This window comes from Pleurodeles waltl, chromosome 11 (genome assembly GCF_031143425.1).
Source record: "Pleurodeles waltl isolate 20211129_DDA chromosome 11, aPleWal1.hap1.20221129, whole genome shotgun sequence".
Classification (NCBI taxonomy): domain Eukaryota; kingdom Metazoa; phylum Chordata; class Amphibia; order Caudata; family Salamandridae; genus Pleurodeles; species Pleurodeles waltl.
Genome location: NC_090450.1, coordinates 950,286,526 through 950,309,700, shown reverse-complemented (window position 1 = coordinate 950,309,700; position 23,175 = coordinate 950,286,526). Strand labels below are relative to the sequence as shown.

The 23,175-nt window shown below is 47.0% G+C and overlaps 1 long non-coding RNA gene across 3 annotated transcripts in view; it reads left to right on the top strand.

Moving 5' to 3' along the window:
* The window catches only part of LOC138266389 (uncharacterized), a 517,771-nt gene that overhangs the window by 66,793 nt on the left and 427,803 nt on the right, over positions 1–23,175 (top strand). The window lies entirely within an intron of this gene.

Sequence of the window (23,175 nt, the reverse complement as noted above, 5' to 3'; positions counted from 1 at the left end):
AAGGCATCTGTTGTGATGATTAAATCTGGTATCAATGGTAGTAAAGAAAGGCCTTTGGAAATGTGAGGGGTGTGAAGCCGCCATTCCAAGGCCTGGATCATCTTTGGAGTTATGAAGTATTCGAAGGAGCCTTCTGTCTCAATCCACTGTTTTTGAAGTTCTTCCAGTAAGGGTCACATTTTCAGGTATGCTAATGGGACGAAGATTATTGCAGAAGACATTCCTAATAAAGACTTAAATCGACACACTGAAACAGACTTTCTTTAGGATACCATTAGAGCTAGATGAGTTAATTTTTGTTGCCCTTCTATAGTGAGAAAAGCTTTGTCTTGTTTGGTATTTAGGATGGATCCTAGGAAGGTGATGATCTGTTGAGGGACAGTATTTGATTTTGTTGAAGGTTCAATGTGAGTTCCAAGTTGTGGAACAGTCATACAATCCCTTGTGGCTATGGCTCTTTTTTTTCACGTTTGTTTATTGATTTTCAAAGATTTATGTAATACAGTACAATATAATATTCTGTTCAAATTAAAACTGTTGCAGAAAGTGGCAAAATACAGACGTTCGGAAAGTATTTTGAGTTTTCACAATTTTTTCAAAAAGCATCCTTACTTAGTAGTGTACAAACTTTTGTTTTATATAACAGTAAAGCTTTCAACCAAAGAAGAAAAACATAACTATGCTTGCATGTGCTTGTGTGCGATACAATGGGACGGAATGTTTGCAGTGCGTTGTGCTACGTTGAGTATCCGAGGAAAGAGAGGATTTGCAGTATAAATATTCACCTTTATCATCTGAATGGGTATGGATGTGTGGTGTAGTAATGCGTTTATCAGTGAGGATCACATATCTAAGGGCGGATTTAAATAATTTTTGGCCTCCACATTCAGAACCAGGGGGTCCCAGCATTCCACTCCTGTGTCAAAGATACCACGGGCTTGAAGCCAGCGGAGATGATGAGCTTCTGTTCTAGACCAAATTAGCAAATCTTTTAGCCATTGTTTTATGTTCGGTGGGGTAGGAGATTTCCATGACATGGCAATCCTACGTTTAAATAACCAAATGCTAAATCAATGAACCTGTGAAGGTATTTATCTCCTTTCTTTTTTGTGCTAATGCTGAGTAGGCAAGAGGTCGGTGTCACGGGTAAAGGATGAGTAGTAATTTCCGATATCATCTCGGTAATCTTGTGCCAACTAGTCTGTAACACCGGACAGTCCCACACCATATGGTAAAAACCTGCTGAGGGGGAGGCACAACGCGGGCAAACCGGTTCATGTGCAGGGTACATGCAGTGGAAGTAATGATGATCAAGATATGCATGATGTATATAATTAAAATGGGTGAAACGGAACCTGGCGTTTCGGGATATCTCCTTTACCGAGTGTACCACTTTGTCCCAATCCGTTGAAGTCAGTGGTTGTGGCAGCACTGTGTTCCACTTTTCGTGTGCAGTTTGTAAAAGGTTACTTGCAGGCATGTGCAATACTGTATACAGGGTGGTGATAGCGCGTTTAGTGGTCCTGCCTGATAAAATGGAGTGTAATGCGTGAGACATGGGTGGTTCAGTAGACACTGTACCCCAAAGGCTATGCATGATCTATAATATAGTATAGTAGATAATAAATTGTCCAAGTGTAATGTCGTATTTTGTGACCATTTCTGGAAAGGATCTGAGTGTACCCTCCGAAAATAAGTGTCCCAAGCGGGTAGCCCCTTTTTCTTTCTAATGGGCACGACCATGGGCCTGTGTGTTCTGTCTTACCCCGGGAACCTCCCATATTGAGATCTCCGGTAATTAGGGGATGTAAGGTCCCTTGAAATGTAAATAACGGTGCCAGCATGTGTGTGCCACTTTCATTAGTGCGGTCATAGTGGTGCAAGATCTTTTGTTATCAGTTAGCCAAGTGTATATTGCAACGCTCCCCAGATTGGCTTGTATGTCACGTGTTTCCGGATGCAGTGGTGAAACCAACCACAAGGGCGGCCATTGCAATTGTTCCACTGCGTAATATATCTCAAAGTTTGGGGAACCCAGTCCACCCTCTGTAAGAGGCCTTTGGAGTTTAGAAAGGGCTACACTACAGCGTTTGCCCCCCCAGATCAAATCTAAGAGCAAGCTGCCCAATGTTTTAAAGAAGGGATGCCTTATCACTATGGATAGTGCTGAGGAAAATGACAGCAACCGGGGTAGGATTAACATCTTGGATATTGCCACACGACCAATCGGTGATAAGGGAAGTGATTGCTAGAAAATAAGGGATGAGCATATATTCATAATCGCCCTATGTAAGTTGCCATCAAGAAGGTCTTTTGCCGTATGATGGATATTGACTCCCAGATACTCGAAAGTATCATATTGCCATTGCAATCGGGAGTTGGTCATGATAGGTCTGTCGACGGGGGGCATAGTGCCAGCAGGAACACACATGATTTAGGCCAATTGACCTGGAGACCGAGATCTTCCCAAAGGTTGTCAGCAATTGTTCACGCTCAGATAATGTAGTGCATACATCTCTAAGATAAATGAGAGCATCGTCCGCATAAAGAGATACCACGTGGAACTGTTGTGAGTCCCATATCCCCCGAGCTTGAGCCTGGCTCCGCAAATAACATGCCAGGGGATCCATGGCCAAGGCAAAGAGGAGCGGCGACAGCGGGCAACATTGTTGCATCCCACATTGTATGCTAAAGCAGTCAGATATCACCTGGCCCGTCTTCACCCTAGCCAATGGTTCCCTATACAGCGTTTTAACCCATCGCAGGTGAGGCCCGAATCCAATTGTTTCAAGACATGCAAAAAGGAAATCCCAACCCAGGGTATCAAAGTCTTTCTCTATGTCTAGGGAGACCGCCACCTGATGTGTATCCCCGGTTGACATGTTGTGGATCATATGTAAAAGGAGCCCGATATTGAGAAATGTGGTGCGGCCTGGTATAAAGCCTGATTGGTCATGGTGTACTAATGTTTGCATTACAGGGAGTAACCGGTTGGCCAGTACCTTTCCCAGTATCTTACAGTCCAAGTTGAGCGAGGACAGAGGGCGATAGGATCGTACATCTGGTGCATCATGCACCGGTTTAGGCAATACCGCTATCAGGGAACTAGCGTAAAGGATGTGGTAAGGAGCCCTGTTCAAATGCCTCATTATAAACCTTTAATAATCAAGAGGTGATGGTGGTGGAATAAGTAGTATAATATTCAATGGGCAAGCCGTCCGCTCCAGGAGTTTTGTTGCGAGCTATTTACGTTATAGCTGCCATGATCTGCTCTAATTGTATGGGTTCTTCCATGATAGTGTGTTTTGTGGCAGTGAGACTCTGGAGGGATATTCCTTTTAAAAAGTCCTGTATATGGCTCATGTCCAAGTTAATCGGTTTGTCATATAACTATCGGTAATAATTACAAAAAGTGTCATTGATAGCCAGTTGTGAGGTGGCTACTGTGCCATCATTTATCCTGATTGACAGAGCCGGTGTACCACGGTGCACCTCGTGGAGAAGCCAGGCAAGCACCTTGCCCGAGAGATCTCCTTGGGCATGCTGCAGAGCCATTCGTGTACGATAATTGTGGTGACTCAAGGTATATTCCACTTCGTGGCGACGGATGCGGGGCTGACGGAGCTGTAAGGGCGATACAGTTTGCCTCGCATCATGTATTTCCGCATGGCGTAAGTCTTGTTCCACCTCAGAGAGGTCTCGTAGTAACTGCCGCCTGACCCCCCTAAGTAGTGGCCATGCAGTGTCCGCGAATCACCACTTTATGAGTTTCCCATTCTATCGCCTGCGAGGAGGCTGATCCAGCATTCGTTATGAAATATTGCCAGATGGTCTGCGACAGTGCCTCACGGAATGGGGGATCTAATAGATCCTCCGTTTGTAGGCGCCAGTTAGGTATGGAGGGTCACGATAAACCCCAAGTCAGTACTGCTGTCAGTAGGGTATGGTCCGGATGTGTTTTTGCTAAGTATTATTCTGAGCGATATAGGAGGGGTCCGTTGTTAGTGGTGCTAAATAGGATATCTATTCTAGTATGTAGGTCATGTACAGGGGAGTAAAACGAGTATTCGTGGTCGTGCGGGTGACCCATGCACTATATATCGCCATGCCCCATATATGTACTCCAATTCCCAAAGTGGTGGGCAATGCGGTTACTGGTGGCAGTTGATAGTGAGGGGTGAGAGCGGTCCAGTTGGGGGTCCAGGATGCAGTTAAAGTCCCCACCCCACACTGCCAGAACTAGTGGGTCTTGAAAAAGTGCTGGCGTTAGGGAATCTAAGAATTGTGTTTGGTTCGCATTAGGGGCATATACAGCCACCAAGTTAATGGGTGTGCCAGCTAGCCTACCTTCTAACATAACGTACCGGCCTTCTGGGTCTTTAGTTTGTGGCTTAAGGGCAAAGGGGATTCCAGGGGCCACCCATATGAGAACTCCCCTGGCATTTGCAGATGTAATAGTACCATATGTTTGTCCCCGCCATCTAGACCTTACTCTACCTAGTTCTGAGGTCGTAAGATGAGTCTCCTGGAGCATTACAATGTGCACCTGATGGCGTTTGAGATACAAGTATATTCTATAACGTTTGCTGAAGGATGCCATACCCCTTACATTCCAGGTCAAGAGTCGATATTACGGATTGTGGGTCACTGAGGGTGTGTTAGACATCATTACTAAAACAATGCGTGAGAGATAATGGGGGTCATTCTGACCCTGGCAGCCGGTGGCCGCCAGGGCCACCGACCACGGGAGCACCGCCAACAGGCTGGCGGTGCTCCCACGAGCATTCTGACCGCGGCGGTTCAGCCGCGGTCAGAAGCGGAAAATCGGCGGTCTCCCGCCGACTTCCCGCTGCTCGGGGGAATCCTCCATGGCGGCGGAGCGCACTCCGCCGCCATGGGGATTCTAACACCCCCTACCGCCATCCTGTTCCTGGCGGGTCTCCCGCCAGGAACAGGATGGCGGTAGGGGGTGCCGCGGGGCCCCTGGGGGCCCCTGCAGTGCCCATGCCAATGGCATAGGCACTGCAGGGGCCCCCGTAAGAGGGCCCCACTGTGTATTTCAGTGTCTGCAATGCAGACACTGAAATACGCGACGGGTGCAAACTGCACCCGTCGCACCCCTGCAACTACGCCGGCTCAATTCTGAGCCGGCGTCCTCGTTGCAGGGGCATTTCCTCTGGGCCGGCGGGCGCTCTTTTGGAGAGCGCCCGCCGGCCCAGAGGAAATGTCTGAATGGCCGCCGCGGTGCTGTCATTTGGCGGCGGTACCTTGGCGGACGGCCTCCGCCGTCCACCAAGGTCATAATCACCCCCAATATCTTTTTATCTACTAGGTGAAGTTTACTGCTGGATTTCCCCCACTGCACTCCCAGCGGTCACCACTCATATTCATCTCCGTTCTTATTCTCCCATGCCCATGCCCATAACAGCAATGTCGTGCACATTGATGCAATTTTTAGCATAGTAAAGCAAGCAGGTAAAGAATAAAAATAAAATAAAAAAAACAGCTTCAGTGACAATCCCCCCAGGGCCGCACCTATATAGTATACCGCCCAATGCGCATAGTTATCCGCGAAGTAACATTTACCATGATACCTTAATGAACAACGTGTCCAAAGATACATTGTGTGGGGATAATGTCAACACAGATACTGGGTTGCCCCGCAGTGGGGCCTGTGATATATTATGAAGGAGGATTCCAGAAGAGTCAATGTCTACAGGAAGGTCCCATCGGTCAATGAGGGAGGGGGTGGTATCTACTGGATCGTAATGCAAAACCCATTGGTTGCTTAGGTTCAAATAATGTCGTCCACTGATCCAGGTGTGATGTGACGATCCTTGTTGCTGCCAGTCGAGGAGATCTCGGATCCACCAGTGTCGGACCCCGACGTTTGTATATGATCGGAACAAAGAGAAGCGAAGGAGTTATTCCGATATTGTGTCGCTGCCACTACTGCTCAAGCTTGTTCTGCTGCTGCTTGATTTCGATCTGGGCAGGAGTTGGGTGTCTTCCTGCGAGCCTATGAGGCTCACCACCGGGTGTTACAGTTCCTGCAGCTGGAGGTGTTCGCCACCTCCAACCAGGACAGGCTTTGTTCCTGGTCACAGAGTGCACAAAGGCACTCACCCCATGTGGTCAGCCTAGCACTAGCAGTTGGGCTGGCATGCAGGGGGGCATCTCTAAGAAGCCCTCGGAGTGCATTTCTCCATAAATCTCACACTGGCATCAGTGGTGACTTACCTATGCCACAGGCAGTGGGTTGTGGGTATGGCTCTCTGAGGGGAGGGCCATGTCAACAGTCTTTTTCTCCCCACCAGCACACACAAGCTGTGAGGCAGTGTGCAGAGTGAGGTGTCCCCAGGGTGGCATAATACATGCTGCAGCTCTTAGAGACCTTCCCCGGTCACAGGGCCCTTGGTACCAGGGGTACCATTTCCAAGGGACTGGACTATTGGGCAGTTCTGCCCCCCTTGGGGGCAGAATCTACTTAGTACCAGGGATCATGAATGTGTGTGCATTGTGTGGGGGGGGGTGGCCCCTTGGGCAAGTGTTGCCCCTCGAAGGGGGCAATATAACCTATGCCATTTCTGCCCCCCCCTTGGGGGCAGATTGACCTAGTTTTTTAAAACACCAGGGATTTTTTTTTTCTTTCTTTTTTTTTTTTTTTCTGTGTTTAGGGGGGTGCAAGGGTCGCCCCCCAAGGGGCAAAAAGCACTAGAGAGAGAGAGCGAGAGAGAGCGAGAGAGAGCGAGAGAGAGCGAGAGAGAGAGAGAGAGACACACACACACCCCCGCAAAGGGGGCAATATATTCTATGCCATTTCTGCGCTCAAGCAGAGAACACTAGACACCAGGGAAAATTTATAAAGTAGAGTCAGCCTAAAAGATGTATAAAAGAAAAATATATACTTATCAACTTGCTGTGCTAACCCCTCAATCTCTTCAGGTTATTGCCATTTTTCTGTTACAGGCACCTGGGCCACCCACACAAGTGAGGTATCATTTTTATTGGGAGACTTGGGGGAACGCGGGTGGAAGGAAATTTGTGGCTCCTCTCAGATTCCAGAACTTTCTGTCACCAGAATGTGAGGAAAAAGTGTTTTTTAAGCCAAATTTGGAGGTTTGCAAAGGATTCTGGGTAACAGAACCTGGTGAAAGCCCCACAAGTCACCCCATCTTGGATTCCCCTAGGTGTCTAGTTTTAAAAAATGCACAGGTTTGGTAGGTTTCCCTAGGTGCCGGCTGAGCTAGAGGCCAAAATCCACAGCTAGGCACCTTGCAAAAAAACAGCTCTGCTTTCTTTGGGAAATTGTGATGTGTCCACGTTTTGTTTTGGGGCATTTCCTGTCGAGGGCGCTAGGCCTACCAACACAAGTGAAGTACCATTTTTATCGGGAGACTTGGGGTAATGCTGGATGGAAGGAAATGTGTGGCTCCTCTCAGATTCCAGAAAGTTATGTCACCGAAATGTGAGGGAAATGTGTTTTTTTTGGCCAAATTTTGAGGTTTGCAAAGGATTCTGGGTAACAGAACCTGGTGAGAGCCCCCACAAGTCACCTCATCTTGGATTCCCCTAGGTGACTAGTTTTCAAAAATGTGTAGGTTTGGTAGGTTTCCCTAGGTGCCGGCTGAACTAGAGGCCAAAATCTACTGCTAGGCACTTTGCAAAAAACACATCAAATTTAAATATAAAAATGTGATGTGTCCATGTTGCGTTTCCTGTCGCGAGCATTAGGCCTACCCACGCCAGTGAGGTACCATTTTTATCTGGAGATTTGGGGGAAACACAGAATAGCAAAACAAGTGTTCCAAATGTAAGACTGTGTGTGTATAAAAAAAACAACAAAAAAAAACATCTATTTGAGAAATGCCCTCTAAATCACATGCTTGTATGGGCACCCTGGAATTCAGAGATACACAAATAACCACTGCTTCTTAACACCTTATCTTGTGTCCATTTTGGAAATACAAAGGTTTTCTTGATACCTATTTCTCGCTCTTTATACTTCAGCAAATGAATTGCTGTATACCCGGTATAGAATGAAAACCCATTGAAAGGTGCAGCTCATTTATTGGCTCTGGGTATATAGGGTTCTTGATGAACCTACTAAGCACTATATATCGCTGCAACCAGAAGAGTCCAGCAGACGTAACAGTAGATTGCTTTCAAAAATCTAACATCGCAGGAAAAAGTTAGAGAGTAAAACTGGCTGTTTTTTCAACTCAATTCCAATATTTTTTTATTTCAGCTGTTCATTTCTGTAGGAAACCCATGTAGGATCTATACAAATTACCTTTTGCGGAGTTCAGAATTTTGTCTACTTTTAGGAAATGTTTAGATTCTGAGATCCAGCATTGGTTTCATACCCATTTCTGTCACTAACTGGAAGGAGGCTGAAAGCACAAAGAAGAGTGAAAATGGGGTATGTCCCAGTAAAATGCCAAAATTGTGTTGAAAAATTGGGTTTTCTGATTCAAGTCTGCCTGTTCCTGAAAGCTGGGAAGATGGTGATTCTAGCACCACAAACCCTTTATTGATGCCATTTTCAAGGAAAAAAACACAAGCCTTCTTCGGCAGCCCTTTTTTCCAATTTATTTTTATTTATTTTTTTAAAAATTTGCTGTATTTTGGCTAATTTCTTGGTCTCGTTCAAGGAAACCCACAAAGTCTTTTTACCTCTAGAATCCCTAGCATGTTGGAAAAAACAAAAAGGATGCAAATTTGGCATGGGTAGGTTATGGGGACAAAATGTTACGAGGGCCTAAGAGCGAACTGCCCCAAACACCCAAAAAAAATGCTTGGCATCTGAGGTTGGGGCGGACTAGGAGGGGGGGGTAAGGCCTGGCAGCGAAGGGGTTAAGAGGTCCACTAGGTGGTTGTGTATCCCTGGGATATACTCTGCTAGTAGATGAATGAGATTGTCAATGTCCCATTTCCAAATTGTCTGTGCTAGAAGGGATAATTGAGATAAGTGTCTCCCGCCCTCCCCTGTTTTTGCAGATAATACATTGATGTCATGTTGTCTGTCCTTATTAACACTGTTTTGTGTGAGATCTGTGGCTGGAATGCTTTGAGTGCTAAGAACATTGCTAGCAATTCCAAGTGGTTTATGTGGCAAGTTTGTTGGGTTGAGTCCCATTGTCCCTGTATAGTAAGATTGTTGAGATGGGATCCCCAACCTGTCATTGATGCAGCAGTAGTGATTATGGCCTGTGGCACAGGGTCCTGAAAAGGCCGCCCTTTTGATAAGTTGGTGTGATTCCACCTAGATCGTGAAGTTGACCCTGTGCCCGAGACCACTGTTGCAAGAGACACTGTTGTAGGGATCTCATGTTCAGACGTGCATTGGGTACTGTTGCTATACAGGATGCCATCATTCCCAACAGTTTCATGATAAACCTTACTGTGTAGCTGAGATATGAGATTGTGGAAAGCTTGAATCATCTGTGGGTGTGGGTTTGGGTAAGCTAATGCTGACTGAGTGTTCAGAATTGCTCCCAGATATGGTTGTATTTGTGCTGGTTGCAGATGAGATTTTTGGTACTTGATTGTGAACCCTAGACTGTGTATGGTATCGATTGTGTATGCTGTTGACAGGTTTGAATTGTGCTGGTTTTTATGAGCCAGTCGTCCAGACAGGGAAAGACATGTATATGTTGCCTTCTGAGGTATGCTGCAACAACTGCTAGGCATTTGGTGAATACCCTTGGTGCTGTTGTTACTCCAAAGGGTAGCACTTTGAATTGGTAGCTCTTGCCTGCATCACAAATCTTAAGTATTTGCGATGTGCTGGGTGTATGGTACCATGGGAGTAAGCATCTTTTAGATCTAATGCTGTCATGGAGTCCTGCTTTCGCAATAAGGGAATGACATCTTGAAGAGTGACCATGAGGAAATGCTCTGAGAGAATGTACTGATTGAGGGCTCTGAGATCCAGGATTGGTCTTAGAGTACCATCTTTTTTTGGTATGAGGAAGAATGTCCCTCGGGACATAGGAACGATCTCTATTGCACCTTTGAGTAGAAATGATTGTACCTCTTGTTTTAACAAAATGAGGTGTTCCTAGAGAAAGCCTGAGCGAGGGGGAATGTTTGGTGGAGAAGAGTTGAGTTCTAGGCAATAACCATTGAGGATAATTGACAGCACCCATTGATCTGATGTAATGTTGTACCATTTATGGTAGAAATGTTCCAGTCTTCCTCACACAGGAGATGTATACTGTGTGGGGATGTGGAGAAAGTCACTGTTTTGATGAGGTGGAGGCACCGCTTGTGGCAGTGGATTTCCCTCTACCTCTAGAGTTGTTTCCTCTGTAGGATCCTCTAAAAGACCCTCTGGAATAATATTGCTGTCCCTGCTTTTGCTGGGACGTAGAAGGCTCTAATGTTGATGGTTTAAAACCACCTCTGAACTGGGGCCTGCGAAATGTAGCCTGAAAAGGTGTAGTATAAAGGGCACCCATGGCCTTAGCGGAGTCAGTCTTTTTTAAAAAAAAAATCTTTGTTGGTATCCACCCCTGATCCAAATAACTGGTGTTAAAAGGCATATTAAGTACAGCTTGTTGTTTCTCAAGTTTGAACCCTGAATATCGCAACCAAGCATGCATTCTGATGATTACACTAGGGTTAATACCCCTAGCTGCAGTGTCTGCTGCATCTAGGGCTGATCTAATTTGGTTGTTGGAAATAGCTTGTCCCTCTGCAACTGCCTTCTGTACCTTTTTTGGTGTTCCAGTGGGAGATATTGTAGGAGCTCCCCTATCTAATTCCAATGGACTCCATCGTATCTGGCTAAAAGAGCCTGGGAGTTGGCAATTCTCCAGGGATTTGCAGTTGGAATTGCCACTCTCCTCCCTGCTGCATCAAATTTACGGCTTTCTTTATCGTGGTAAGAGCATCCACGATGGACTGACTATTTGCCCTTTTTTTTTACCCCTGCAGTAACAATAGAAGTAGGCAGCAATTGTCGTGTGATGAAGAGTAGATCTGAAAGTGCAGCTTTATATTTCTTGTCCAAACTTGGTTTAAGTACCCTGGCTCTTTAAAAATGTTGTCTACATGTTTAAGCATACCTGGGAGCATTGGTACTTGTGTGTAGAGGATAGTGTGTTTAATAAAAACATCATCCTCTATGGGATCTTAGTGCAACTGAACATTGTAACAGGTAGCTGCCCTAGCAATGACCTGATTATAGGCCGTGGGGATGGCCTAGTGGGGTATACATCAGGGTCATTAGATAAAATAGGGTCTGGATCATAAAAATCCCATGGGTCTACACTGTAAAGATTGTCACCCAAGTCATCCCCATGTGAAGAAACAGGGGATTGCGGAGGAAAATTGTGTAGGTGGTGGACTATCAGATGGTGGAGAAGTGAGACCAAAGGAGAATGTGGTGATGAAGGCTGATACACTGCCTTTGGTTTCTCCTTGTGCTTGACAATTTTGGCAGGTGAAGGCCCAGATTCCAAAGTCTCTTGGAAAGAGTTTCCTTTGAATTATAGAAGGAGAAGAAGCTATAATCCTTTCAGTATCCTTGTGCATTTGGATTTTACCTTATTATCCATCACTTCAAGTATGGGCCTAATGTCTGACGATTCTTCTACAGTTGGAGCATATTTCTTCCCCACAGGTTTGAGCTCTGAAAGCTTGGAGACTAACCGTTTTAATTGGGCTGAAAATGTTAGCTCTGAAATGGATGTTGGGTGTTTTGGCTCCGAGGTGAAAGGAAGATGGATGTTTCGGCTCCAGGGTGGAAGCCTCCACTCTTCGAGTCAATCCTGAAACAGGGGTGGAACGCTGTTCGGTCAACACCGTATGCATTTTCGTCTTTTTCAATGCCAAACCCAAGGGTTGGTCATTGAGATGCATCTTTTGGGTCGTACCATGGCTGGAAAGCAGTGGTGGCCCCAAGACCAGTTGTGAAGACTTTTTGGATGGTTTTTGGTGATGGGAAAAGGCTGGTGTGCTCCTGTACTGCACCGCTGGAATCACTTGGCTGTCCCCATCAGTCTCGGTCAGAATCAGAATCTGAAATGGAAACTTCAGTCTGAGTTTGTTCCCCACCAAAAATGTTGGGCGTTTGTTCCGTCAACTTGGATGCCATCTCTAACCAATTCGCTCTTCGATCCCACTGAGTTTTCTTAGAACGTAAGGATCGACACCTCACAGGTTTCTTCCTTCTGATCGGGAGTGAGAGAGGTAGAGGCTGAGTGTTGGTCGGCGTAGGGGAACTTGGCATGGCACCAAGGGCAAAAGAGAAACAGAGTCCGATCCATCAGCCTGTGTCAAAGTAGGTCCGAGAAGGGTGCTGTTACCCGAAAGGGCGTTTAACCGATCCTAGCACTACAAATGGATAGAGTATAGTCAGAAAAACATGATTGAAAAACGATACCAATGTTTAGAGAGAAGTTCAGATACTACCGAACCGAGATCTACTGGAGCAAGAGGGAACACCTCAGAACCAGACAGCAGAAAGAAAACAACCTAACAAAGGACTCAATGCCCATGCACACCATCACCGAGAGGAGTCATTCGATCTCGTGATTCGAAAAATCTTCTTCGACGAAAAACAACGTATAACACTCCGAGCCCAACACTAGATTGCAGACTTATGCAAAGCATGTTTATCTGCAGCTACACATGCAATAGAAAACATACAGATATAAACCTCTATACATATATATATATATACACACACACATATACACATATATATGAGCAAGGACATTTTTAGGATCAGTATGGGTGTTTGGGTGGCACAGGGTTTTTAGAGTGGGTTTAGGTCTTTGGGTGAAAGGGAATTTTTAGGGTTTGGAATGGGTCTTTGGGTGGCAAGGGTATGTTTAGGATGGGTACAGGTCTTTGGGTGGCAAAGGTATTTTAGGGTTTAGGATGGGAAGGGGTTTTTTTGGGTAGAAAGGGAGTTTTCTTAGGATCGGTATGGGTTTTTGGGTGGCAAGGGAATTTTTAGGGTGGGTATATGTTTTGGGGCAAGAACATTTTTAGGGTTTAGTGTGGAAAGGGAATTTAGGGTGGGTAAAGGTTTTTGGGTGGAAAGGACATTTTTAGGTTTTAGATGGGTATTAGAAATGGGGTCTCTAGGGGACCTTCACTCTAGTCAGGTTAAAGGGGCCACACAGCTAAGATAACTGCTGCTTACCCCCATGGTAGCTTGACTCAAGGAGTCAGGCTTATCTCAGAGGCAATTTGTAAAGTATTTCTCACACAAAGAGTAAAACACAATGAAAACACCACAAAAGTACTCCACGCCAGTTTGGAAAAGTAGCCAATATTTATCTGAGTAAAACAAGACTCAAACGACAAAAATCCAACATACACAAGTAAAGCTATCACTTTTGTAAAGGTTTAAAGGAGTCTTAATACATGAGAACCAATGGTTGTATTATTTTAACACAGTAACTGGGATGTGTCGAAGATAATGTGGGCCATATGGGAGATGAGGCGCCAGAAAAGCACAATGGAGGTGATGCATCAATTCTTTCCTCGCAGGTGAGATGATGCGTTGGTTCCTTACTGGCAGGAGAGGTGATGCGTCAATTTCTGGACACAGCCTCAGTGGCTTAGTGCCGTGGTGGTGGTGTGGGGGGTTGTTTGATGAGAAATTGACGCCCTGGGACAATGTGTGGAAAATCCAGATGTGCTAAGCACATGGAATCACACCGAGACAGGCGATGTGTCGATTCTGCAGCCGCAGGACAAGCGATGTATTGATTTTTCTGCTGCAGCGCACCGGCATGTGGATTTTCTCCTTCAGGTCACCAGCTTCCAAGGGACTGGAGCTGGCACCACTTGGCAAGTTAGGACTCTCAGCAAAAGAGACCAGGTACTAGTAATTAAAGTATTTGATGTCCCTGAGACTTCTTAACAGGAGTCAAGCTCAGTTCAATCCCTTCGAAAACCTTGGAAAGCAGGATGTAGAAAGCCAAGTCCAGTCCTTTCACTCCCAGGACACAAGCAGAAGGCCAGCACATCAAAGCAGAGTAACAGTCCCTCCTCTCCTAAACATCTAGCTCTTCTTCCTGACAGAATGTCCTCAGTCCAGAAATGTTTTATGTGGTGTCAGAGGTCCAGTACTTATACCATTTTGGTCCTTGAAGCGGGCAAGCTTCAAAGAAAAATCTTTGTAGTGCACATGACACTGCTTTTCCCTGACCTGGACCCAGACACACTCCAGGGGGTTGGAGACTGCTTTTTGTAAAGACAGACAGAGCCCTCTGCAGGTGCAAGTGTCAGACCCATCAAGATATGCAGGGAACACCTCCGCTTTCTTTGTATTACTGTCTAGAGTGAATTCACATGTAAAAAAAGAACAGATGGACGGAATGCAGAGCAAATCAAACATCCACCCCCCGTCACAAAGGTCTGGGTTTGATCCCGTTTTTTTTTTTTTTGTTCACCACGCCACCCCAGTTTGGACCCACTCATATGCAAATCAGTCTTGACCCTGTTCCTCATGGGAACAGTCCAGCCCGAACTGCCAAGCCAGGTACTCCCTGGACCGGAAACAAGCATCCTAGGACTGGTTTCAGGGTATCACTCTTCATCAGCTAGGTTACCTTGAATCCAGTGGCGCAGTGATCACAGGACCCACGTCTGGGTATACCCTTCCCACTTTGCGCGACAAATGCAAAAAGAAAAGATGATGGACAAAATGCAGAGCAAATCAAACATTCAACACCCCCCCCCCCCCCGACACAAAGATCTGGGTTTGATCCATCGTTTTTTTTTTTTGCTCACCACACCACCCCAGTTTGGACTCAGCCATATTGAAACAAACAACCCAACTGTCATCCTTATTGTAGGAGGCTGGCTCAGTATATACTATATCAAAATGAGATAGTGTGCACAGAGTCCAGGGGTGACAAATGCAATAATACTAATGCTCCCTTTGTGGTAGTGTGGTTGAGCAGTTAGGCTTATCAGAGGGTAGTGTTTAAACACACACTCAAGGACTTAACTCAAGACCAATGGGTTTTTATATAGAAAAATATTCTGTTTTTTTAATTTCTAGAACCACAAGATTCATTTAGCAAGTAAGTATATTAAATGAAAGGTACTTTGCATAGTAATACTTAGGACTTTGAATGGAAACAACAATGTACACAGTTCTCTTTAAAGTGGCAAAAAGCTATTTTAAAAGTGGACACAGTGCAATTTAACAGTTCCTGAGGGAGGTAAGTAAAGTACAGTTTGAGGCAAGTAACAAACTTACAGGTTCAGTCTACGGGGAATAGGTAGCCCACCATTGGGGGTTCAAGATAACCCCAAACACCCAGCACCAACAACACAGGGCCAGTTAGGTGCAGAGGTCAAACAGGAGCCAAAATAATGTGGGCCCCTATGGAGAAACAGGGTACTCCGGTTCCAGTCTGCTTGCAGGTAAGTACCTGCATTGTCAGAGGGCACACTGGGGTGGGGGGGGGGACTTTGAAGGAGCACTGGAAGGGACCCAAGGAGGCACAAAAACCACACCCTCAGCGGCACGGGGGGCTGGGTGCAGTGTGCAAACAGGGCACCGGGTTCTCAGTAGAACTCTATGGAGGGACCCGGGGGTCACTTAGGTGCTGTAGACAGGGGGGCTTCTGAGGCCAGCCACCGACTGGGCAAGGGGAGGGTCACCTACTGGTCGTTGCTGCACCGGTAGTTGGTTTCTCTCCTGAGAGTTACAGGTGCATTGCTTCTCCAGGTGACAGATATCTTCATCCCGGGCAGTCACAGTTAGGGAGTTCTTCGGGATTCCCTCTGCAGGTGTCGTTGTGGGGATCTGGACAGGTCAACCCAGGGTGGACACGTAGTCGGAATCGCCTGGGGATCCTCTCTGGCTAGTTGGTTTCTCTGGACATGGGCTGGGGGGGCATCGGGTGCAGAGTAGGTTGGACTCACACTTCAGGAGTGCGAGAGTCCCTTTAAAGATGGTTTCTTTCTCTTCTTGTTTGACAGGTCCGCAGGAGTTTCTTGGTCCTCAGTGGGGCAGGCAGTCCCCTGGAGGCTCTTCAGGGGGTTGCTGGTCCTGTAGAATGCGTTGCTTCTTTTGCAGCTTTCTGAAGCAGGAGATGTGCCGGTGGGGCTGGGGCAGTCAGTTGTCATCTCCTCCTCTTCTCTGCAGGATTTTCAGCTCAGCAGTCCTTCTTTCCTGAGGTCACCAGGAATCTGAAGAGCTGGGTTCACCTGGGTCACCCCTAAACACTAAATGTAGGGGGATGTTGAGGTCAGGGGGCAGTAGCCAATGGCTACTCTCCCAGAGGGTGGTTACACCCTCCTTGTGCCGACTCCCACGGGGGGGAGGGGGGGGTCACATCCCTATCCTTGTTGGTCCTAATCCTCCAAAGCCAGATGGAGGATTTCTCAAGGAGGATGTCACTTCAGCTCTGGACCCCTTAGGGGTGGTCCTGGCTGTGGGGGTGGTGACTCCTTGTTTTTCTCATTATCCCTCTGGACTTGCCACCAAAAGTGGGGGCTCATCAGGGGACGGGGGTGGCATCTCCACTGGCTGGAATGCCCTGGGGCTCTGTAACACCAGGCCTGTGTGGTCAGAAACAAAGCCTGTCCTGGGTGGAGGTGCTTCACACCTCCCCCTGCAGGAACTGTAATACCTGGCAGTGAGCCTTAGCGTGCACAAGGGCAGTCACCCCATGTGGTCAGAAACTCGTCTGAAAGTGGCAGGCTGGCATAGGCCAGTCAGCCTTGCACCAGCATTAGGGTTAACATACAGGGGGCATCTCTAAGATGCCCTCAGTGTGCATTTTTCAATAAATCAGTGTGGGTTTATTGTGCTGACAGGATTGATACCAAACTTCCCAGTAGTCAGTGTAGCCATTATGGCGCTGTGGAGTTCATAATGACAAACTCCCAGACCATATACTCAGTATGGCTCCCCTGCACTTACCATGTCAAAGAATTGACCTAGACACTGTAGGGGCATAATGCTCATGCAGCTAAGCCCCTACCTGTGGTATAGTGCACCATGCCCTAGGGCTGTAAAGAATGTTAGACGGGTGACTTACCTATGCCACAGGGAGTAGTTGGTGGGCATGGTACTCTGAGGGGAGAACCATTTCGACTGTCTTTTCTCCCCAATAGCACACACAAGCTGCAAGGTAGTGTGCATTTACTGAGTGAGGCTTTAGGGTGGTATAATACATGCTGCAGCCCTTAGGGACCTTCCCCAGCCACAGGGTACCTTTGACAAGGGATTTAACTGTGTGCCAGGGCTGTGCCAATTGTGGAAACAAAGGTACAGTTTTAGGGGGGGAAAAAACACTGGTGCTGGGGCCTGGTTAGCAGGGTCCCAGCACACTTCCAATCAAAGCTGACATCAACACTAGGCAAAAGAGGGTGTGTATCTGCCTTAGTGACAGTGTCGAGCCCTCTGTAGTCCACACAGAACCTCATTTCTCTCTTGCCATCTTTGGTATGAGGTTTGGGGACCAAGACCACTGGGCTAGCCCAGGGACTGTCGAGTGCTCTATTACCCCTAACTCCAGCATCTTGTGGACTTCCACTTTGATGCTCTTTGACTTTGTATGAATATTTTGTTTTTGACAGGTAGTCTGACCAACTGTGTCCCCATCAAGGGTACACAGGTGTGTCTGACCAGGAGGTCAAAGAGAAGAGCTCAGCATACTGCTTCAGGACTGGTCTACAGTCAGCTTGCTGTTGGGCAGAGGGTGTCTGAATTGACCATGCCATCTACTGTCCCATCTTAAGGGTCAGTTGAGAGAAGGTCAGGGAGAGGTTCACTTTCTGCCTCCTGATCCTCATCAGTAACCATCAGCATGGTTAGGTCTGTCCTATCATTATAGAGTTTCAGGCGGCTAACATGGATCACCCTCTTGGGTGTCCTGCTAGTGCCTAGGTCCACTAGGAAAGTGACCAGACTCTTTCTCTAGAACTGGGTATGGGCCACTATCGGTCCTGGGAGGCACAGGCTCCAGAACTCAGACTTTCTGCCCTAGCTGGAATTAAATCATTGCAGCCTTTTGGTCATACCACAACTTTTGGAGTTGTTGGCTGGCCTCAAGGTTTTTGGATGCCTTTTCCATGTGCTCAGCCATCCTGGGGCGGAGGCCAAGCACAGTCCACCACATCTTGTTTAAGCTCATGGAGAGGTCTCTCCCAGCCTTCTTTTACAAGTGCCAGAGGTCCCCTTACAGGATGGCCAAACAAACTCAAAGGGGAAAACCCTACTCCATTCTGTGGCACCTCTTTGTAGGCAAAAAGCAAGCATGGCAGGAGGACATCCCATCTCCTTGAGTTTTTTCAGGGAGCCCCATGATCATGCCCTTCAATGTCTTACACCTTTCAACAAGGCCATTGGTCTGTGGATGATAGGGTGTGGTGAACTTAAGTCACTCCACACTCATTTTACATGTGTTTGAGGTAAGCTAACATGAAGTTTGTACATCTGTCAGAAACCACCTCCTTGGGGGGGGGGGGGGGGAGGGGGGCTTTGGCTACTGCAGGCGCAGTGGCGACCTAAGGGGAATTGCTTCAGGTTATCTGGTAGCATGATCCACTACTACCAGTATGTATTGGTTCCCTGAGGCTGTGGGAGGTTCAAGTGGACCCACTATGTCCACACCAACCCTTTCAACAACCCTCCCCTCCCCCCCTTGCCCCCCCACCTATATCCCTCAGGGCTTCTATTTTTGTCCCATTTATCAAGAGCTGCTGTCTGTATTTCTGCATGTTAGGCGGCCAGGCAGCTAGTGCAGCTATATCCACCACACCCTCAGACTTAAGTAGCTTCAATGTGAACCCTGATTTGTTCTGGGCACTGTTGATCCCCCCTGGAGACTGGCTATTCCAGTGCTAACTGGAGTAATATGTGGGAAATTTCTTGGGACAGGCCTGATCTCCAGTTTGGTGTCCATGCTGTTTACAGTTGTGACACTAGGCCTGCTTGGGATCAAAGTTTTTACCCTCATACCCTTTTGTGGACTGTGAAGAGGCTTGGGCCCACCCTCCTGAGCAGGTTTTTTGGGCCCATGAGAAGACTTTGTTTTTGTCCTTGGATGTCTCACCACCCTTTCCCCGGGGAGGTTTTGAGACCCTTTTCTTTTGGTCACCCCTGTGGAAGTCTTGCTCACCCTTGTCTTGACCCACTGGTCTGCCTTCTTTCTCAATTCTTGTGGAAAAAATTGGACCTAGGTCTACCAGATTTTGAGGCACCTTGTTGTTAAAGCAGTTACTTAACAGATGTTCTTTCATAAATAAATTATACAGCCGATCATAGTCATTCACTCCACTGCCAGCTATCCAACCATCTAGTGTTTTCACTGAGTAGTCAACAAAATCAACCCAGGATTGGCTCGAGGTTTTGTGAGCCCCCCTTGAACCAAATTGTGTACTCCTCAGTTGAGAATCCAAAGCCCTCAATCAGGGTAGCCTTCATGAGGTCATAGGATTCTGTATCCTTACCAGAGTGTGAGGAGTCTATCCCTACAATTACCAGTGAATAGATCCCAAATGAGCGCTACCCAGTGAGATCTGTTTAACTTTCTGGTTGCACAAGCCCTCTCCAAAGCTGTGAACATTTGGTGATATCATCACCTTCATGTTTTTAAACAATCCCTTTGGGGATTTTCAGGATCCCAGTATTCTCTCTGACCCTATTTATGTTGCTGCCACCATTCAATTCAGAAATGAGTTTTCTAAAGGCAATTTTGGAAGTTAGTTGTGTGATCAGGTATTGCCTAAGTAGTCCAGTAAATGCAAAGTCTTAGATCCCACCACTGCCACCAATGTAAGAAGCTGGCTCTGTATATACTATATCAAAATGAGATAGACTTGACAGAGGCAATAGATAATACTAATGCTCTATTTGTGGTAGTGATGTCACGCAGTTTGGCTTATAAGAGGGTAGTGTTAAACATTTGTTATACACACAAACAATAGGCGAAAACACACACAATGACTTCTCTACAGACCAATAGGTTTTTTTTCTAGAAAAATATTCTTTTGTTAATTTATTTCTAGAACCACAAGATTCTTTTAGCAGGTAAGTAATTAAATTAAAGGTACTTTGCATAGTAATACTTAAGACTTTGAATGGAATCTGCAATGTACACAGTTATCTTTAAAATGTCAAAAAGCTATTTTAAAAGTGGACACTACAATTTTCACCCGTTCCTGGGGGAGGTAAGTAAAGAACAGTTTTTGAGGTAAGTAACAAACTTATGGGTTCAGTCTTCGGGACATAGGTAGCCCACCATTGGGGGTTCAAGATAACCCCAAACACCCAGCACCAGTGACTCAGGGCTGGTTAGGTGCAGAGGTCAAACAGAGGCCAAAATAACATGGGCCCCTATGGTGTCAGGGAGTACTCCGGGTCCGGTCTGCTTGCAGGTAAATACCTGCGTTGTCGGAGGGTAGACTGGGGGAAGGGGGGGGGGGGGGGGGGGGGGGGGGGGGTTGGTGTTTTGAAGGAGCTCTGGATGGGCCCCAAATAGGCACAAAAACCACACCCTCAGCAACCTAGGGGCAGCCCGGTGCAGTGTGCAAACAGAGCGTCGGTTTCGCAATAGAAGTCTATGGAGAGACCCAGGGGTCACTTATGCGCTGCAGGCAGGGCACAAGGGGGCTTCTTGGGCAAGCCACCGATTGGGCAAGAGTGAGGGCCGTCTGCTGGTCATTGCTGCACCGGTGGTCAGTTTCTCTCTGGCCTGGGGGCTGCGGGCGCAATGTTTCTCCAGGTGACAGATATCTTCGTCCCGGGCAGTCACGGTCAGGAGGGTCCTCGGGATTCCCTCTGAAGGCGTCGTCGTGGGTATTTGGAGAGGTCTTCCCACCCCACAATGGACAGGTAGTCTGAATAGCATGGGGATCCTCTCTGGCTAGCTGGATTATCTGGACATGGGCCAGAGGCATCGGGTGCAGAGGAGTTTGGACTCCCGCTTCTGGAGTGAGGTGAGAGTCCCTTTAAAGATGGTTTGTCTTCTTGTTGGACACGTCTGCTGTCCACAGGAGTTTCGTGGTCCTCGGTGGGGCAGGCAGTCCCCTGGAGGCTTTTCAGGGGGTCGCTGGTCCTGCAGAATGTGTTGCTTCTTTTGCAGCTTTTTGAAGCAGGTGACAGGCCGGTAGGGCTGGGGCAGTCAGTTGTTGTCTCCTCTTCTCTGTGGGGTTTTCAGCTCAGCAGTCCTTTCTTGAGGTCATCAGGAATCTGAAGAGCCAAGTTCAGGGTTGCCCCTAAATACTAAATTATGGGGTGTGTTAGGGTCAGGGGGCAGTAGCAAATGGCTACTGTTCCCGAGGGTGGCTACACCTTCCTTGATCCCACTCCCACTGGGGAGGAGGGGAGGAGGGGGGGGGAACACATCCCCATCCCTATTGGTCCTAATCCTCCAAAGCAAGATGGAGGATTTCTCAAGGAGGGGGATCACTTCAGCTCTGGACACCTTAGGGGTGGTCCTGGCTGAGGGGAGAACTCCTCCTTGTTTTTCCGATTATCCCTTCGGACTTGCTGCCAAAAGTGGGGGCTCGTCTGGGGGGCAGACATCTCAACTGGCTAGAGTGTCCTAGGGCACAGTAACACCAGGGCTGAGCCTTTGAGGCTCACCGCAAGGTGTTACAGATTCTGCAGGCAGAGGTGTGAAGCACCTCCACCCAGGACAGGCTTTGTTTCTGGACAGAGTGCACAATGGCCCTCACCCCATGTGGTCAGAAACTCGTCTGGAAGTGGGAGGCTGGCATAGACCGGCCAGCCTTACACTAGCAGTAGGGTTAACACACAGGGGGCATCTCTAAGATGGCCTCTGTGTGCATTTTTCAATAAATCCCACACTGGCATCAGTGTGGGTTTACTGTGCTGAGAAGTTTGATATCAAACTTCCCAGTATCCAGTGTAGCCATTATGGTGCTGTGTAGTTCGTAATGACAAACTCCCAGACCATATACTCAGTATGGCTACCTTGCACTTACAATGTCTAAGAATGGACCTAGACACTGTAGGGTCCTAGTGATCATGCAGCTATGCCCTACCCTGTGGTATAGTGCACCCTGCCTCAGGGCTGTAAGGCCTGCTAGAGGGGTGACTTACCTATGCCACAGGCAGTGGTTGGTGGGCATGGCACTCTGAGGGGAGTGCCATGTCGACTGTCTTTTCTCCCCACTAGCAGACACAAGCTGCAAGGCAGTGTGCATGTACTGAGTGAGAGGTCCCTTAGGGTGGCAGAATACATGCTGCAGACCTTCCCTGGCCACAGGGCTCTTGGTACCAGGGGTACCATTTACAAGGGACTTATCTGTGTGCCAGGGCTATGTCAATTGTGGAAACGAAGATACCGTTTTAGGGAAAGAACACTGGTGCTGGAGCCTTGTTAGCAGGGTCAAAGCTGGCATCAACACTAGGCAAAAGGTAGTGGGTGACCATGCCAACAGTGGCACTTTCCTACACTTACCCAGATATGTATTCCAGCAGACAGGCAGCGGCACAGAACGGTTTAGCAACAAATGCCCACTTTCTATAAGTGGTATTTACAAACTGATAATTCAAAACCAACTTCACCAAAAGATGAATTTTCAAAAGATATTTGAAAGCAATCCCCATGTTACCCTATTCGAGTGATAGGCCTTGCAATAGTGAAAACTAAACTTAGCAGTATTTCAATATCAGGACATGTAAAACACACCAGTACATTTCCTACCGTTTAAATACACTGCACTCTGCTCCGGTGGCTATCTTTGGCCTACTTTAGGGGTGACTTACACACATATATATACACAAGTTAATACTTACCAATAATATTTTTACTGTGCACGTTTTTACCATGCGTGCCTTTAGAATGAAAATAAGTATTATACAGGTAAATATAAACCTATTACACATATAAAAATAAAGGGTTTATGCTTACCTGTAAAATACTTACATTTTCACGCTAAAGGCATATTCATGGTAATGAAAGTTGTAAAGGCTTTTGCTGAAAAAAACACTTTGTTCAGGTGTCAGCGTAAAGGAATTCATTAAGGCATTCCCAGGTACCGTCCTACTACCCTTCATAAAGGATTCAGTTACACCTTATAGCACTTCTGACTTTCGATAACACCATAATATGGAAGCGCCACACTATTCTTTGAAATTATTCCACATGAGTTTCCGATCATCTAGAACCATTTGTCTTCGACATCTCTTATTCATGTGCACTATGGCATTCAGTA